Genomic DNA, 17,718 nt, shown 5'->3' with positions numbered 1-17,718 from the left:
AGTCACCTCTTAACCTTCTTCTCCCTAATGTAAACAGCCTCAAGTCCCTCAGCCTTTCCTCATAAGATCTTCCCTCCATACCAGGCAACATTCTGGTAAATCTCCTCTGCACCCTTTCCAATGCTTCCACATCCTTCCTATAATGCGGCGACCAGAATTGCACGCAATACTCCAAATGCGGCCGCACCAGAGTTTTGTACAGCTGCAACATGACCTCATGGCTCCGAAACTCAATCCCTCTACAAATAAAAGCTAACACACTGTACGCCTTCTTAACAACCCTCTCAACCTGAGTGGCAACTTTCAGGGATCTATGTAGAATCATAGAATCATAGAAGTTTGCAGCATGGAAACAGGCCCTTCGGCCCAACCAGTCCATGCCGCCCAGTTTTTACCATTAAGCTAGTCCCAGTTGCCCGCACTTGGCCCATACCCCTCTATACCCATCTTACCCATGTAACTATCTAAATGTTTTTTAAAAGACACAATTGTACCCGCCTCTACTACTACCTCTGGCAGCACATTCCAGACACTCACTACCCTCTGAGTGAAGAAATTGCCCCTCTGTCCCTTCTGAATCTCTCCCCTCTCACCTTAAACCTATGCCCTCTAGTTTTAGACTCCGCTACCTTTGGGAAAAGATGTACATGGACACCGACATCTCTCTGCTCATCCACACTGCCAAGAGTCTTACCATTAGCCCAGTACTCAGTCTTCCTGTTATTCCTTCCAAAATGAATCACCTCACACTTTTCTGCATTAAACTCCATTTGCCACCTCTCAGCCCAGTGCTGCAGCTTATCTATGTCCCTCTGTAACTTGTAACATCCTTCCGCACTGTCCACAACTCCACCAACTTTAGTGTCATCTGCAAATTTACTCACCCATCCTTCTACACCCTCCTCCTGGTCATTTATAAAAATGACAAACAGCAGTGGCCCAAAACAGATCCTTGTGGTACACCACTAGTAACTGGACTCCAGTCTGAACATTTCCCATCAACCACCACCCTTTGTCTTCTTCCAGCTAGCCAATTTCTGATCCAAACTGCTAAATCACCCTGAATCCCATGCCTCTGTATTTTCTGCAGTAGCCTACCATGGGGAACCTTATCAAACGCTTTACTGAAATCCATATGCACCACATCAACTGCTTTACCCTCATCCACCTGTTTGGTCACCTTCTCAAAGAACTCTATAAGGTTTGTGAGGCACGACCTACCCTTCACAAAACCGTGTTGACTATCTCTAATCAAATTATTCCTTTCCAGATGATTATACATCCTACCTCTCATAAACCTTTCCAAGATTTTTCCCACAACAGAAGTAAGGCTCACTGGTCTATAGTTACCGGGGTTATCTCTACTCCCCTTCTTGAACAAGGGGACAACATTTGCTATCCTCCAGTCTTCTGGCACTATTCCTGTAGACAAAGATGCCTTAAAGATCAAGGCCAAAGGCTCAGCAATCTCCTCCCTAGCTTCCCAGAGAATCCTTGGATAAATCCCATCCGGCCCAGGTGACTTATCTATTTTCACACTTTCCAGAATTGCTAACACCTCCTCCTTATGAACCTCAAGCCCTTCTCGTCTAGTAGCCTGAATCTCAGTATTCTCCTCGACAACATTATCTTTATCCATGGCATTATCCATAAGGGAACATGTTGGGGCCTGTATGGGCTCCGCCCATGGCTCCTCCCCTTGAAGGGAGGTATAAAGAGCAGGCGACCTGTAGGCGGTTCTCAGTGTTAGATCAGTCGCAGGCAGGCACTGTTCTGGTTGATTAAAGCCACAGTTTATTTCTACTCTTGTCTCGAGTGAATTGATGGTCGCATCAATTTAATCAACTACAACGCAACTATGGAATCGGCCCTCAAACCTGACCGACTGGAACTCGATCCGCAGGACGCGGAGGCGAAATACATTTTTTCGCACTGGCTCCGCTGTTTCAATGCCTATCTCGCCGCCTCCTCCACGCCTTCCGTCACCGACGAACAGAAGCTGAGCCTCCTCCATGCATGGGTGAGCCATCGAATCTCTGTTCAACTCCTCCTACGCAGACGCCCTCGCGATGCTCGAACGCCTCTATGTACGGCCCGTGAACGAGGTCTACGCGCGACACATCCTCACCACTCGCCGCCAGGTCCCCCTCTCTGGAAGTAGCGTTCCAGAGACTTAACGCGTTCCCGTCTGACCACGCAACCCCCTCGTGGACTCCCGACCAAAGACTACCCCGCCCACCATGGGGGGGCTACCCTGCTATTTCTGCAGCCAGTCACAACACCCCCGGCAGCACTGCCCGGCCCGCAACGCGAACTGCAGCAGCTGCGGGAGAAAAGGACATTTCACCAAAGTTTGTCTGGCCGGGTCCAGGAACTCTAAACTGCAGGCCCGATCCTCAGGCCCGCAGACCCCGCAGTGTGGCAGCGTGTCTGCCGACTCCGACCCCTGTAGGCGCGTCATCAGCCTCGTGCTGCCCGTGGGGGCAGCCATCTTCCAGCCCACACAGCACGTGCGACTCACGGGGGCCGCCATCTTGGCCAGCCTCCCCCACGCGGCCGGCCATGTGCGACTCACGGGGGCCGCCATCTTGGACGCCATCTTCCTCACCGCCCGCCACGCTCGACCAACAGGGGCCGCCATCTTGGCCACCATCTGCTACGGCGCTCGACACGTGCGACCAACATGGGCAGCCATCGTGAAACCGCCCCAGCGCCTCCGACCACGCCGGCTACCCGCAACTCAGCGCAGTCACCCTGGACCAGTCGCGACCCAAGCACCTCTGGAGCTCCATGATGACCGTCCGGGTTAACGGGCACGAGACGCCTTGCCTCTTCGACTCCGGGAGCACCGAGAGCTTCATTCACCCGGACATGGTAAGACGCTGCTCGCTCCCAATCTTCCCGGCGCACCAAACCATCTCCCTCGCCTCTGGATCGCACTCGGTGGAAATCCAAGGGCGCGCTACCGCAACCCGAGCAATACAGGGCGCCGAGTATGCAAACTTTAAATTATATGTGCTCCAAGACCTCTGCGCTCCTCTCCTATTGGGACTAGATTTCCAATGCAACCTCAGGAGCCTAACCCTGAAGTTCAGGGGGACCCTACCCCCACTCACCCTATGTAGCCTCGCGACCCTAAAGGTCGACCCTCCCTCACTCTTCGCAAACCTCACCGCCGATTGCAAACCAGTCGCCACCAAAAGCAGGCGGCATAGCATACAGGACAGGGCTTTTATCAGGTCCGAGGTCCAGCGTCTCTTGCGGGAGGGAGACATCGAGGCCAGCAATAGCCCCTGGAGAGCTCAGGTGGTGGTCGTCAAGACCGGGGAAAAGAACCGGATGGTTGTAGATTACAGCCAAACCATAAACTGGGATTCGCACCTCGATGCGTACCCCCTTCCCCGGATTGCAGACATGGTAAATCAGATCGCACGCTACCGCGTGTTCTCCACGGTGTATCTGAAGTCTGCATACCACCAGCTCCCAATCCGCCCGGAGGGTCGCCACTACACGTCTTTTGAGGCACACGGCCGCCTTTTCCACTTCCTCCCTTTGGCGTCACGAACGGGGTCTCGGTGTTCCAAAGAACAATGGACCGAATGGTGGACCAGTACGGGCTGCGGGCCACATTTCCATACTTGGACAATGTCACCATCTGCGGCCATGATCAGCAGGACCACAACGCCAACCTCCACCGATTTCTCCAAACCGCCCAAACCCTAAACCTCACTTACAACAAGGAGAAATGCGTTTTCCGCACAACCAGATTAGCCATCCTCGGCTACGTCGTGGAAAACGGGGTCCTAGGACCTGACCCTGACCGTATGCGCCCCCTCCTGCAACTTCCTCTCCCTCGCTGCCCCAAGGCCCTGAAGAGGTGCCTCGGGTTCTTTTCATATTATGCCCAGTAGGTCCCCAACTATGCGGACAAAGCCCGCCCACTAATCAAGGCCACCATCTTCCCACTGACGGCTGAGGCCCGCCAGGCCTTCAGCTGCATCAAGGCGGACATCGCCAAAGCCACAATGCGCGCGGTGGACGAGTCCGTCACCTTCCAGGTGGAGAGCGACGCATCAGAGGTCGCTCTCGCCGCTACCCTCAATCAAGCAGGCAGGCCGGTAGCGTTCTTTTCACGCACCCTCACCACCTCCGAAATTCGGCACTCCTCAGTCGAAAAGGAGGTCCAAGCCGTACAGCATCGTGGAAGCCGTACGGCACTGGAGGCACTACCTCGCTGGTAGGAGGTTTACCCTCGTCACCGACCAACATCGGTAGCCTTTATGTTTGATAATAGGCAGCGGGGCAACATCAAGAACGATAAGATCTTGAGGTGGAGGATCGAACTCTCCAACAACAACTACGATATAGTATATCGTCCTGGGAAGCTCAACGTGCCCCCAGATGTCCCGCGGCACATGCGCCAACGGGCAAGATGACCGACTACGGGCTATTCACGATGACCTCTGCCACCCGGATATCACCCGGCTTATCCACTACATCAAAGCCCGCAACCTGCCCTACTCCACCGAGGAGGTCAGAGCCATGACCAGGGACTGCCAGACCTGTGCAGGGTGTAAACCGCACTTCTATCGACCGGATAAGGCCCACCTGGTAAAGGCATCCCGGCCCTTTGAGCGCCTCAGTATCGATTTCAAAGGGCCCCTCCCCTCCAATAACCGCAATACATATTTCCTCAACATCATTGATGAGTTCTCCCGTTTCCCCTTTGCAATTCCTTGCCCCGATATGACCACGTCCACCGTCATTAAAGCCCTACATAGTGTCTTCACCCTGTTTGATTTCCCCAATTATGTCCACAGTGACCGGGGCTCGTCGTTCATGAGCGACGAACTGCGTCAGTACCTGCTCAGTAAGGGCATCGCCTTGGGCAGGACTATCAGTTATAACCCCAGGGGAAACGGGCAGGTGGAGAGGGAGAACGCGACGGTCTGGAAAACTGTCCTGCTGACCCTGCGGTCCAGGAATCTCCCAGTTTCTCACTGGCGGGAGGTCCTCCCCGATGCGCTCCACTCTATTAGGTCCCTAGTTTGCACGGCCACAAACGAGACCCCTCATGACCGCCTATTTGTTTTCCCTAAGAGATCCACCTCAGGGGCCTCGCTTCCATCCTGGCTGAAGGCACCGGGGCCAGTCCTACTCAGAAAACACGTCAGGAGCCATAAGGCCGATCCTCTGGTAGAGAGGGTCCAGCTCCTACACTCCAACCCCCAGTAAGCTTATATCGAACACCCCGATGGCCGACAGGTCTCCCTCCGGGACCGGGCGCCCACCAGTTCCACCACCACCACCGCCCTCCCACCATATCCCGCCCAACCTACCATGACCAGCGCCCCCGCCGCTATATGGCTCCCACGCTCCCTCCTGCCCGCCATCCCCCCTTCACTGATCCACAGGAATGAAGCTCCAGAAGAGACGCTGCCGGAGTCCACGTCTGTACCCTCACTGGCGCCCCCACTACCGATGCCAGCACGGACGGGTTCGACACCCGGGCCTGCAACAACACCAGAGTTTCGGCGATCACAGCGCACAATCCGTGCGCCGGACCGGCTGAACGTATGAACCCGTCACCCCCGCTGGACTTCATTTTTTAACAGGGGGTGAATGTGGTGAATATTAATAATCCACCATTTGTATCTGTGCTATGCTGTTGCCCTTGTGGGCTCCACCTATGGGCCATTGTATGGTATTATCCATAAGGGAACATGTTGGGGCCTGTATGGGCTCCGCCCATGGCTCCTCCCCTTGAAGGGAGGTATAACGAGCAGTCGACCTGTAGGCGGCTCTCAGTGTTAGATCAGGCAGGCAGGCACTGTTCTAGTTTATTTCTACTCTTGTCTCGAGGCAATTGATGGTCGCATCACTGACAAGATGCCGAATGCCCTGAAGCATGAATATTGAATGTTTTATTCCGCGATTGTGAAGGATTCGCATTTCTTAGTCTCCTTCACACTCTCAAATCCCATTGCAAACTCCAACACCCCCCCTCCCCCGCACCATGTCCAAGCTGAAGTAAAGGTTAGAGACCTGCTCTTAACTCTTCACCAGCTAGTTCAGCCATGAGGAGGATTGTGAGAGCAGTTTAGGGCTGACTTCTCCCTGCCTTGATCCTTGTGTGGGACAGGCCCGGGATTCAGCCTGTGCCTCTGCCAGTACCTGTGCCCTCGTGCTCTGTCTAACCCTCAGGGGAAACCTCACAATTGTGCTGCCTTCAAGCTCACAATGAAATGAATCTGTAATTATCACACAATGCTCATGTATGTCACAATGGGAGCTGGAGTGCTTCAGTGGGGCTTAGCTCTCCTGCCTGTGAGCTGGATGGTCCTGGGTTTGAGTCCCACTCTAGGACTTACTGGCTGCCACCGATGCAGGCAGGCCTGTGTGAATTGGTTCTGCTCCCCAGCATCAATAAATGGGGATGCGTAGTGGCAGAAGAGGGCATCTTATTTGAAAACCGTCTGCTAAATCCATATGATCTGAAGGGTGATCAACCAGCATGGTGGTGACCCCATGTGAAAAGCAACCACTTTTATGTGACCAAACAACGTACATCTACAATAGCGCTCTTCAACACAATGCCAGTGTCCCAGGAGTAATTTGCAAACAGAATTTGACACTGGACCACATAAGGAGATATTAAGGCAGCTGACCAAAAGGTAGGCCAAAGAGTTTAGATGTTAAGGAGGAGGGAGAGAGATAGAGAATCAATTGAGGGAAATTCAGAGGCTCGGGCCTAGGCAATGGAGGACTGTAAATTAATATAAAGGATGCGCAAGGGGCCAGAACTGGAGGAGTGCAGAGATCGTAAGAGGGTTGTGGGGGCTGAAGAAAGTTATAGAGATAGGGAGGGGAAGAAATAATAATAATAATCGCTCATTGTCACAAGTAGGCTTCAATGAAGTTACTGTGAAAAGCCCGTAGTCGCCACATTCCGGCGCCTGTTCGGGAAGGCCGGTACGGGAATTGAACCCGCGCTGCTGGCCTGGTTCTGCTTCACAAGCCAGCTGTTTAGCCCACTGTGCTAAACCAGCTCCTGCTGGAAGGGTGGGCATTTTAAAATGGAGGCGTTTCTGGAACAGCGGCCAGTGCAGGTCAGAGAGCACAGGAGGGATCGGTGAATGGGAGTTGGGATATGGACGGCGGAGTCAGACTTTGTTTTTGAATGCATGTATTTTTAAATGATTGAAAATGCGAACCCGCGTTTTCATGATCACATTAGTAGATAGAAGAGAACCTATCTCACATTTGACCTGACTGATGTCACATGGGTTCCCAGATTAGGGGCATGATCATCAACCCCCGGTGCCACTCCATTTTGTGTGGGAGGTGTGAACAGTGTACACTCAGCTCGGCGTCTTGCCGGAAGTCCCTTGTGGGTTATAACAATTATATAAGTCATCCTTCCGCACTAAGGAGACCGAGGATTCTGTGTGAACTTGTGTATAAACATTGTGAGAGAACCTCCACCCAAGTGGGTCAGTGAAGGATATCTAAAATACATTAACCCTTCCACTGGCTCGACTTAACATCGTTTCCCAACCTCCTTAAATGTCATGGTACCAGCCAGTCTCAGTCCAAGTTATTTACCCATTCAGTTTCTTGTTGGCATGGCGAGGAGTGACCTAGTGAAGGTAACCATGGTGACACCCAGTGGCAGGTTTCACATTGGTCTGCATTCAAGGCAGGCTTGAACTGTGATGCCATTTCGCAAGCTCCACCCCAGGAGGTGATCACCGGGAACACTGGAAGACTTCGAGGGGCTGTACTTGTGGTGTTTGAGAAGCAGGTGGGCACAGCTGGCATAGTCTCCGGAAGGGCAGCACAGCGGCACAGTGGTTAGCACTGCTGCCTCACGGCACCGAGGTCCCAGGTTCGATCCCGGCCCTGGGTCACTGTCCGTGTAGAGTTTGCACATTCTCCCCGTGTCTGCGTGGGTCTCACCCCCACAACTCAAAGATGAGCAGGGTAGGTGGATTCGCCACGCTAAATTGCCCCTTCATTGGAAAAAATTGGGTACACTAAATTTAAAAAAAGACTCTCCGTACAATGATGGTTTGTTTCTATTTTCCAACAACTCAACCCAGTGAACTAGGTTGTCTGCCAATACCACACCCAAACAGCTGTTGTTCACGGTGTGACTGGGCAGCGAATGGCGGCGGGACATTCAACCGTGACAGGCATCGCTGCTAAGCCCAGTCCTGTCGTCATCCAGTGCCCACAAATGCACAGCGTTATAGGAGGAGTGGAGAAAATTAGTTGATATGCTGTGGCGGGGGGGGGGGATGCCTGGCGGGGGCAGTTGGTAAGGCGGGAACAGAAATATGCAGTCCACTAGGTGTGGCTAATTGGCTTTGGAAGTGCTTCAAGGTGTGTTAGAAATACCAGCGATCACGTCCCCTCCACTTAACTGAGGGAGGAGGAGTGCCACTGCTTTCATGTACGTAAATTCACCTGTCATTTTCCTCTGTAGCTCCTGGATTTGTTTTCTTCTCCGGATGAAGGGTTAAAGTCACAGTGCAGGCGCTTGCGAATGTTTGAACAGGGTAGAAAAAGCTGTGATTAGCTATAGGAGAAGCCAGTTGATTCCAGGTCTAACTGGGAGGCTGGGGTGTCTCTGAGTTTTGAGAACAGAATGGAAGTGCTGATTTTATTTTCTGCTCTTTCATGGCATGTGGGCGTCGCTGGCAAGGCCGTCATTTGTTGTCCATCCCTATTGTTACTGTTCGCTCATGCGCTCTTTTAATGTTTGCCATTGCCTATCCACAGTCATCCCTTTAAGTGACATTTCCCAATCCATCGTAGCCAACTCACACCTCATAAAACACGATTTGCGCTTGACAAAGGGGCCTCACAGGGAACGTGTGGCCGAGGCCTCACATAGTCCCGTTTTGTACACTGAGGAACTCCGCAGTGTAACGAGAGATCGGGACGCCATTTTTAAATGCCATCCCAATCTTCGAGGTTGCCAGAGTGGCCTGTGAATCCCCCCAAGCCCCAACGCAGCCCCCCTCCCCCAAGCAGCCTCCAATTTAGCGTGGATTGGCCACGCTAAATTGCCCTTAGTGTCCAAAAATGTTAGTTGGGGTTACTGGGCTACGGGGATAGGGTGAAGGCGTGGGCTTAGGTAGGGTGCTCTTTCCAAGGGCCAGTGCAGATTCGATGGGCCGAATGGCCTCCTTCTGCCATGTAAATTCTATGATTCTATGGAAACATCTTCAAGCTGAAATCGACACAACTCTCCAATATCAGTCGAATTGTCCATCAGTCGTCAGTATGACGGGCATTGGGCAGGGGCGATGGATTGACTGGACTACTTCACAAGTAAGCCCACTCGATGGGCCGAATGGCCTATTTCTGTGCTGTGAATGATTCTGTGAGTCTGATTCAGGGTGACATATTCGAGGAAACCACAGGAAAAGCCACTCACAGCTCTTGGCTCACCGCTGTTTCTGTCCAGTAACTTGTTCGCTCATGAATGTTGCACCAAGCAAGAAGTCCTTGTAATCTGATTGCTTTTTTTAGACAGGAGAGATTTAGTGTGTGTCAGGATGCCAAGTGTATGGTGTCCTTTATTTTGGAGGACATAGTGCACGCCCTCCCCATCCCTTTGCTCGTATCTAAAGTAAAGTATCGAAACTGTTAATGCAATAAAACATTTGGGGCAGGATTCTGTGATGCTGAGGCTAAGTGTTGACGCAGTCGGAAACGCCGTCGCGGCACTGGAGCGACCCACGCTGCTCCAGCTGCTGATCCCGGCGTCAACTGGGTCCGCGCGTGCGCAGTGGCTCCCTTCTCCGCGCCGGCCCTGACGCAACGTGGGGCCGGCGCGGATGAAAGGAGGCCCCCAGCCAGAGAGGGCCCCTGTGGGCCCCGATCGCGGGCCAGGCCACATCGGAGGGCCCCCCCCCCCCCCACGGGGTCGGATCCCCCTCCCCCGCACAGGCTGCCCCCACCCCCCCGGACCCTTCCACGCCGAGTTCCAGATGTGGACGGCGCCGGCGGGACTCGGCGTTTTTACGATGGCCATCCCGGGCCGAGAATCAGCGAGCCGGCCGCGTAGAGCGGCCCCCAACTGGCGCCGTGCCAACCACACCAGCCCCAATGGCGCTCTGCGGAGAGTAGCGTGGCGGCGTGGCGCGATTCGCCTGGCCCCGGGCTGAGAGAATCCTGCCCTTGCTGTTTATGTTTTCTACTCCCAAGGGAGCTTATTCTTCTACTTTTGGAGATGGTTTAGATAACTCGCTACCATCTTAAAGGGGCAGCGCAAGATTCAAAAGAGCACAGGTGGCAGGCACATTTATTTATTGTGTTAAAAGCTGAGTTTGCTCCACTGATGTACCATTAATCCACTGCTAGACGATGAGAGCGAGAGAACATAGGCTTTATTACACAAGAACATGCCTGCCTTAGATCGCTGTAACAACTGAGCGCCGCCCCAGGCGGCCGGTCTATATACCGTCCGGGGTGGGGGGGGAGCCAGAGGCGGAGCCCACCAGGGTTCCAGTACACTACATGGAAAAGGGATCATATTACAGTACTCTACAGACAACTTATTCTGGTGAATACATTCACCACATTCACCCCCTGTTAAAAAAAATGAAGTCCAGCGGGGGTGAAGTGGGGTCATCAAATGTTCAGTCTGTCTGGAGGCCGGACTGTTCTATTGGACCTCCTCAGGTCTGGCGGTGCGGCGGGTGCTGCCGACGTGGTCGTTGACTCCGGAAGTGTGTCATCTGGAGCTTCGGTCCGGCGTGTCGGCGCCGGTTGAGGAGTGGGGGTAGGCAGGGGGGTGGTGGTTAGCGGTAAGGGGGAGGTGGATGGCGGCAGCGTAGGCTCGGGACAGTACAGGAGCCCTGGGGGGGTGTAAAGGGTTGTGGGGGTGGCGGTAGGCGGGGGGGGGGGGGGGGGGCGTTGCCATGGGATCCAGCAGGGGCCAGGTCCCAGAGGGAGACCGTATCTTGCTGTCTGTCTTGGTGCGTGACGTATACGTACTGGGGGTTTGCGTGCAGCACCTGAACCCTCTCGACCATGGGGTTGGTCTTATGGCTCCTCGTGTGCTTCCGGAGAAGGACAAGTCCCGGAGTTGTCAGCCAGGATGGAAGCTAGACCCCGGAGATGGACTTCCTAGGGAAGACAAACAAACGGTCGTGAGGGGTCTCGTTCGTGGCTGTGCAGAGGAGCGATCTAATGGAGTGGAGCGCGTCGGGTAGGACCTCCTGTCAGCGGGGAATCGGGAGACTTCTTGACCGAAGGGCAAGAAGGACGGCCTTCCATACCGTCACGTTCTCCCTCTCCACCTGCCCGTTTCCCTGCGGGTTGTAGCTCGTAGTCCTGCTCGAGGCGATGCCCTTACCGAGCAGGTACTGACGCAGCTCATGAACGAGGTGCCCCGGTCACTGTGGATGTATGCAGGGAAACCAAACAGGGTGAAGATGCTGTGCAGTGCCTTTATCACGGTGGCCGAGGTCATGTCGGGACATGGGATAGCGAAGGGGAAACGGGAGTATTCGTCAATGACGGTCAGGAAGTATATATTACGGTTGGTGGAAGGGAGGGGCGCTTTGAAGTCGATACTGAGGTGTTCAAAGGGCCGGGAGGCCGTTACCAGGCGGGCCTTGTCTGGCCGGTAGAAGTGCGGCTTGCACTCCGCACAGACTTGGCAATCCCTGGTCATGGCCCTGACCTCCTCGGTGGAGAAGGGCAGATTGCGGGCCTTAATAAAGTGGATAAGCCGAGTGACCCCCGGGTGACAGAGGTCAATGTGGATAGCCCGAAGTTGGTCGTCTTGCGCGCTGGGGCATGTGCCATTGGACAGGGCATCTGGGGGCTCGTTGACCTCCCCGGGACGATACTTAATATCGTAAGTATAGGTAGAGAGTTCGATTCTCCACCTCAGGATTTTGTCGTTTTTTATTTTGCCCCGTTGTGCATTGTCAAACATAAAGGCTACTGACCGTTGGTCGGTGACGAGGGTGAACCTCCTACCGGCTAGCTAGTGCCTCCAATGCCGCACAGCTTCCACAATGACTTGCGCTTCCTTCTCGACAGAGAATCTCGGAGGCGTGGAGGGTTCCAGAGAAGAAGGCTACTGGCCTGCCCGCCTGATTGAGGGTGGCAGCCAGGGCAACGTCTGACGCATCGATCTCTACCTGGAAAGGGGATGGACTCATCCACCGCGTGCATCGCGGCTTTGGCAATATCTGCCTTGATGCGGCTGAAGGCCGAGCGGGCCTCAGCCGTCAGGGGGAATATAGTGGCCTTGATCAGTGGGCGGGCTTTGTCCGCATAGTTGGGGACCCACTGGGCGTAGTAGGAGAACAGCCCCAGGCAGCGTTTGAGGGCCTTGAGGCTGTGGGGAAAGGGAAGTTCTATAAGGGGGCGCATGCGGTCGGGGTCGAGCCCTAGGACCCCGTTTCCAAGACATAGCCAAGGATGGCCAGTCGGGTAGTGCGGAAAACGCACTTATCTTTGTTGTACGTGAGGTTGAGGGATTGGGCGGCCTGGAGGAACCTCTGGAGGTTGGCATCATGGTCCTGCTGATCATGGCCGCAGATGGTAACATTGTCCAAGTACAGGTATGTAGCCCGCAAACCGTACTGGTCCACCATTCGGTCCATCGTTCTCTGGAAAATTGAGACCCCATTAGTGACGCCGAAGGGGACCCTGAGGAAGTGGAAGCTGGCTGTTTCAAAGGCAGTGTAGTGGCGCTCTCCCGGGCGGATCGGGAGCTGGTGGTAGGCCGACTTCAGATCGACCGTGGAGAACACCCGGTACTGTGCGATCTGGTTGACCATCACCGCTATGCGGGGGAGGGGGTACGCATCAAGTTGCGTGAACCGGTTAATGGTCTGGCTGTAGTCCACAACCATCCGATTCTTTTCCCCGGGTCTGACAACCACCACTTGCGCTCTCCAGGGGCTGTTGCTGGCCTCGATGACCCCCTCCCTCAAGAGTCGCTGGAAAATCATGTCTTGTGCGCTGTACCGCCTGCTCAAGTGGCGACGGGCTTACAGTCGGGGGGTGAGGTTCGCGAAGGGGGGGTGACCTTAAGGGTCGCGAGGCTACATACAGTGAGGGGGGGGTAGGGTCCGACAAATTTTAGGGTCAGGCTTCGGTGACTGCACTGGAAGTCGAGTCCAAGCAGTAGGGGGGGCGCAGAGGTGAGGGAGGACATACAGTTTAAAATGGGCGTACTCAGCGCCCTGTATCGCGAGGTTCGCAACACAGTACTCCCGGATCTGTACCGAATGGGATCCGGAGGCGAGAGAGATTGTCTGGGATGCTGGGTAGATGGGGAGGGAGCAGCGCCTTACCGTGTCAGGGTGGACGAAGCTCTCTGTGCTCCCGGAGTCGAAAAGACAGGGGGTCTCGTGCCCATTGACCTGGACGGGTACCATCGAGTTCTTCAAGTGTTTTGGCCGCGACTGGTCAAGGGTGACTGCACCGAGCTGCGTGGTCGGAGGTATCGGGGTTGTAAGATGGCGGCCCCCACGAGCTGCACGAGGCGGGTGACGCGTCTGAAGGGGGCGGTGCCGGCAGGCATGCAACAAAGAACAAGAACAAAGAAATGTACAGCACAGGAACAGGCCCTTCGGCCCTCCAAGCCCGTGCCGACCATACTGCCCGACTAAACTACAATCTTCTACACTTCCTGGGTCCGTATCCTTCTATTCCCATCCTATTCATATATTTGTCAAGATGCCCCTTAAATGTCCCTATCGTCCCTGCTTCCACTACCTCCTCCGGCAGCGAGTTCCAGGCACCCACGACCCTCTGCGTAAAAAACTTGCCTCGTACATCTACTCTAAACCTTGCCCCTCTCACCTTAAACCTATGCCCCCTAGTAATTGACCCCTCTACCCTAGGGAAAAGCCTCTGACTATCCACTCTGTCTATGCCCCTCATAATTTTGTATACCTCTATCAGGTCGCCCCTCAACCTCCTTCGTTCCAGTGAGAACAAACCGAGTTTATTCAACCGCTCCTCATAGCTTATGCCCTCCATACCAGGCAACATTCTGGTAAATCTCTTCTGCACCCTCTCTAAAGCCTCCACATCCTTCTGGTAGTGTGGCGACCAGAATTGAACACTATGCTCCAAGTGTGGCCTAACTAAGGTTCTATACAGCTGCAACATGACTTGCCAATTCTTATACTCAATGCCCCGGCCAATGAAGGCCAGCATGCCGTATGCCTTCTTGACTACCTTCTCCACCTGTGTTGCCCCTTTCAATGACCTGTGGACCTGTACTCCTAGATCTCTTTGACTTTCAATACTCTTGAGGGTTCTACCATTCACTGTATATTCCCTACCTGCATTAGACCTTCCAAAATGCATTACCTCACATTTGTCCGGATTAAACTCCATCTGCCATCTCTCCGCCCAAGTCTCCAGACAATCTAAATCCTGCTGTATCCTCAGACAGTCCTCATCGCTATCCGCAATTCCACCAACCTTTGTGTCGTCTGCAAACTTACTAATCAGACCAGTTACATTTTCCTCCAAATCATTTATATATACTACAAAGAGCAAAGGTCCCAGCACTGATCCCTGTGGAACACCACTGGTCACAGCCCTCCAATTAGAAAAGCATCCCTCCATTGCTACCCTCTGCCTTCTATGGCCTAGCCAGTTCTGTATCCACCTTGCCAGTTCACCCCTGATCCCGTGTGACTTCACCTTTTGTACTAGTCTACCATGAGGGACCTTGTCAAAGGCCTTACTGAAGTCCATATAGACAACATCTACTGCCCTACCTGCATCAATCATCTTAGTGACCTCCTCGAAAAACTCTATCAAGTTAGTGAGACACGACCTCCCCTTCACAAAACCGTGCTGCCTCTCACTAATACGTCCATTTGCTTCCAAATGGGAGTAGATCCTGTCTCTAAGAATTCTCTCCAGTAATTTCCCTACCACTGACGTAAGGCTCACCGGCCTGTAGTTCCCGGGATTATCCTTGCTACCCTTCTTAAACAGAGGAACAACATTGGCTATTCTCCAGTCCTCCGGGACATCCCCTGAAGACAGCGAGGATCCAAAGATTTCTGTCAAGGCCTCAGCAATTTCCTCTCCAGCCTCCTTCAGTATTCTGGGGTAGATCCCATCAGGCCCTGGGGACTTATCTACCTTAATATTTTTTAAGACACCCAACACCTGGTCTTTTTGGATCACAATGTGACCCAGGCTATCTACACCCCCTTCTCCAGACTCAACATCTACCAATTCCTTCTCTTTGGTGAATACTGATGCAAAGTATTCATTTAGTACCTCGCCCATTTCCTCTGGCTCCACACATAGATTCCCTTGCCTATCCTTCAGTGGGCCAACCCTTTCCCTGGCTACCCTCTTGCTTTTTATGTACGTGTAAAAAGCCTTGGGATTTTCCTTAACCCTATTTGCTAATGACTTTTCGTGACCCCTTCTAGCCCTCCTGACTCGTTGCTTAAGTCCCTTCCTACTTTCCTTATATGCCACACAGGCTTCGTCTGTTCCCAGCCTTTTAGCCCTGACAAATGCCTCCTTTTTCTTTTTTGACGAGGCCTACAATATCACTCGTCATCCAAGGTTCCCGAAAATTGCCGTATTTATCTTTCTTCCTCACAGGAACATGCCGGTCCTGTATTCCTTTCAACTGACACTTGAAAGCCTCCCACATGTCAGATGTTGATTTGCCCTCAAACATCCGCCCCCAATCTATGTTCTTCAGTTCCCGCCTAATATTGTTATAATTAGCCTTCCCCCAATTTAGCACATTCATCCTCGGACCACTCTTATCCTTGTCCACCAGTACTTTAAAACTTACTGAATTGTGGTCACTGTTACCGAAATGCTCCCCTACTGAAACATCTACCACCTGGCCGGGCTCATTCCCCAATACCAGGTCCAGTACCGCCCCTTCCCTAGTTGGACTGTTTACATATTGTTTTAAGAAGCCCTCCTGGATGCTCCTTACAAACTCCGCCCCGTCTAAGCCCCTGGCACTAAGTGAGTCCCAGTCAATATTGGGGAAGTTGAAGTCTCCCATCACCACAACCCTGTTGTTTTTACTCTTTTCCAAAATCTGTCTACCTATCTGCTCCTCTATCTCCCGCTGGCTGTTGGGAGGCCTGTAGTATACCCCCAACATTGTGACTGCACCCTTCTTATTCCTGATCTCTACCCATGTAGCCTCACTGCCCTCTGAGGTGTCCTCTCGCAGTATAGCTGTGATATTCTCCCGAACAAGTAGCGCAACTCCACCTCCCCTTTTACATCCCCCTCTATCCCGCCTGAAACATCTAAATCCTGGAACGTTTAGCTGCCAATCCTGCCCTTCCCTCAACCAGGTCTCTGTAATGGCAACAACATCATAGTTCCAAGTAGTAATCCAAGCTCTAAGTTCATCTGCCTTACCCGTAATGCTCCTTGCATTAAAACATATGCACTTCAGGCCACCAGACCCGCTGTGTTCAGCAACTTCTCCCCGTCTGCTCTGCCTCAGAGCCACACTGTCCCTATTCCCTAGTTCTCCCTCAATGCTCTCACCTTCTGACCTATTGCTCCCGTGCCCACCCCCCTGCCATACTAGTTTAAACCCTCCCGTGCAGCCACATTGTGGGGTCTGTGGGCCTGTGAGTCCGTGGGTCGGGCCTGGTACGCTTTCGACTTCGGAGCTTCGGATCGGGCCAGACAGACTCTGGCGAAATGTCCCTTTTTGCGATTCCCCGGCGCGTTGACGGCGGGTAGTGAGGAGGTGCCGCGCGAACACTTCGTTCACGGGCTTCACCAACTGTCTCTTTAGAATCGCCACTGCCGCGTCGTACGTGGCTGCGCCCTGAATCGTACCCGAGATTCGGTGGCTCACCCGGGCGTGGAGGAGGCGCAGCTTGAGGGCGTCGGAGGGAGGCGTTGCAGAGGAGTCGAGGTGGGCCTCAAAACAGCGGAGCCAGTGGGAGAAGATTTCCTTAGCTTCTGCTGCTCGTGCGTCGAGTTCCAATTTGTCAGGCTTCAGAGCGGCTTCCATAGTGATGTCGTTGTGTAATAAATTGATGTACAATTAATCCACTGCGAGACGATGAGAGCGAGAGAACATAGGCTTTATTATCCAAGAACTTGCCTGCCTGAGATCGCTCTAACAACTGAGCGCCACCCACACGGTCTATATACCGTCCGGGGTGGGGGGGGAGCCAGAGGCGGAGCCCACCAGGGTTCCAGTACACTACATGGAAAAGGGATCATATTACAGTACTCTACAGACAACTTATTCTGGTGAATACATTCACCACATCCACCTTTCATTTAGAGCGGGAAACAAAGCTCAACGATCTTTGCAGTTGTGAGATTAAATGAACAACTTGCGCTGTAGAAAAAAGGAAAATGGCAAAGGGACCAACCAAAGCTTTGAGACCACACGTTTCCAGGAGAATTACTCCGTGAGACTGGGGAGGAAGTGGTCATTGTCGCAGGGGTGGGTTCTACACAAGGTTGGCTGCTGCCCGTGGCTCTGGAGTTAAGCAGCTAGGAGCAAGTAATGGCTGAAACACTAAATGTATGGAGATCTCCCCAGGTTCACAGTTAGACTTGCATTCCACAATTACTTCCAGGTCAAAGGTCCTCCCCAGCTACCGCTGGAATAAATGTCCTCCTCAACCAGATATGACCAGCAACAGGTGCCTTTCAGTGGCTGAATGGTACAGCAACAGTTCGGGACGTTCTCTT

The 17,718-nt window shown here is 53.3% G+C and overlaps 1 protein-coding gene across 4 annotated transcripts in view; it reads left to right on the top strand.

Annotated features, from left to right (window-relative positions):
* Window positions 1–17,718, top strand: part of LOC140405407 (nuclear receptor subfamily 4 group A member 1-like) — a 170,309-nt gene that overhangs the window by 29,882 nt on the left and 122,709 nt on the right. Inside the window, exon 1 of one of the 4 annotated variants that reach the window (XM_072493774.1) lies at window positions 6,382–6,674. The exons of 2 other annotated variants lie outside the window; for them this stretch is intronic. The gene's annotated coding sequence lies outside the window, so the exon portion shown is untranslated. Of the gene's footprint in view, window positions 1–6,381; window positions 6,675–7,762; window positions 7,805–17,718 lie in introns of those variants that run through there. One more of the 4 variants, XM_072493775.1, reaches the window with a different exon arrangement.

This window comes from Scyliorhinus torazame, chromosome X (assembly GCF_047496885.1).
Source record: "Scyliorhinus torazame isolate Kashiwa2021f chromosome X, sScyTor2.1, whole genome shotgun sequence".
Taxonomy (NCBI): domain Eukaryota; kingdom Metazoa; phylum Chordata; class Chondrichthyes; order Carcharhiniformes; family Scyliorhinidae; genus Scyliorhinus; species Scyliorhinus torazame.
This window is presented reverse-complemented; position numbering and strand designations above follow the sequence as displayed.